The sequence below is a fragment of the Ipomoea nil genome, unplaced genomic scaffold (genome assembly GCF_001879475.1).
Source record: "Ipomoea nil cultivar Tokyo-kokei standard unplaced genomic scaffold, Asagao_1.1 scaffold1149, whole genome shotgun sequence".
NCBI lineage: Eukaryota > Viridiplantae > Streptophyta > Magnoliopsida > Solanales > Convolvulaceae > Ipomoea > Ipomoea nil.
The window spans coordinates 1,655,113-1,657,127 of NW_017617577.1; positions in this window are offsets into that span (position 1 = coordinate 1,655,113).

Here is a 2,015-nt window from a genome sequence, read left to right on the forward strand (position 1 = left end):
TCCCTCTAGTTCGTACTCCGGAGGATAGATCTCCTATGATGTTTTGTGTAGGATGATCTTTGTGAGTTCGGATAGCCACTTCGAGTGCTCCAGCATATTGTTCTGGACCAGGTTCTAGACTAGTAGATGGTGGGGTTGGAGTAGGTTCTGATGATACAGTTTCAGGAGGTTCTAGATTTGTATCAGATTCTGGAGTAACTTCGGAGTCAGGATCTCCTATAACATCAGTTATTTCATCAGGTTGATCATCAACAATCACATTTGCCGATTCCATGATGGAGTGACTTTGTTGTAGACACGGTGGGCACGACTAGTCGTTGAGTAACCAAGAAAGTACCCTTCATCACTTTTAGGTTCAAATTTTCCAGTTGGACTTCGTTCCTTCAAGATAAAACACCGTGAGCCAAAAATATGAAAGTAATTGATATTAGGCTTCTTACCTTTCCATACTTCATACGGAGTGTGATGCGTTCCAGTTCGCAGATAGACTCTGTTTATCGTGTGACAGGTAGTACTTACTGCTTCAGCCCAAAATCTCTGAGGCAAGTCTTTGGCGTTGAGTAGTACCCGAGCCATTTCTTGAATCGTCCGATTCTTCCTTTCAACCACACCATTTTGTTGTGGCGTTTTGGGTGCTGAATATTCATGAGAGATACCAACCGATGCACACCAATCATCAAATGCTTGATTGTCGAATTCACGTCCATGATCACTTCTAATGCGTATGATTGGCTCGTTTTTCTCTTTTTGGAGTTTTAGAGCTAGGGCTTTGAATGCTTCGAAAGTTTCTGACTTTTCCCTGAGAAAACTGACCCACAAAAAACGAGAGAAATCGTCAACACAAACTAGGATGTACCTTTTACCTCCAATGCTTTCTGCTATGGTATGTTCGATAAGGTCCATGTGAATGAGTTCCAAACAGTGTGTGGTATTGATCATATTTTGAGAGATATGAGCTACTCTAGTTTATTTTCCAGCTTGACATGCACTGTATACTCCGGCTGTTTCTATCTTGATGTTAGGTAGACCTCGTACACCCTCAATCCTGATTAGTTTTTCTAGGGAGCGATAATTTAAGTGACCCAATTTTTGATGTCATAGTTTTGATTCTTTTATGCTTGACCTGTAACAAAAGGAATCGTTAGTAAGTATATAGCAATTATCAGAAGAGCGATTACCTTCCATGACACAGTTCTTTCGATAGTCTGTGACATTGCAACTGTCCTTGGTGAAGCAGACTTGCCATTCTTGGTCACATAATTGGCTTATGCTTATGAGATTTGCATGAAGACCTTCCACCAGGAGAACTTGTTTTAGTTTGGGTAGACCTGTGACATTCAGAGTGCCAATTCCAGTGATCTTTCCCTTAACTCCGTCGCCAAAAGTAACTTCTCCTGTACTTCCTTTTATATTGTTTAAGAACTTAGCGTCTCCCGTCATATGACGTGAACATCCACTATCAAAGTACCATCTCTCTTTTCGGTTAGTACTTGTAGAGTGGAATGAGACATGTTAGACAAAATCACTTTTCTTTACCCAAATTATCTTAACAAATGGGGTGATAGATTTTTTGGTGTATTTCTCAACACATTGGTCTTTGTAGAAGTAGAAGCACTCCGGTTTTGTATGTCCACGTACCCTGCAGTAATGACATATAGGATTATAAAATCTAATCTTGGTTGTCTTTTTACTTGGAGTAAATTTGACTTAACGTTGAGCTGAACTAGCTTCTGAACTATCTTGATCTGCTCCAGTTGCTGAGTCAGAGCCTGAGGCTTTGACGAAAACTGTTACAGCTTTGTCTTTTCCTCCCGAATATCCTAACCCATACTTCGTGGATGTCTTTCGACCAAAATCCAAAATTTGGTCCAAAGTGGATGAGTTGTCCATCATTTTTATCTTGCGTTTGAGATGCTCCAGCTCCTTTTTTAGTTCTTCCAGTTCATGTTTGAGAGTTTCTTCTTGCTTGTGTCTGTCTTCAATGACACTGTCCCTATCATATATTTTAGATAGAT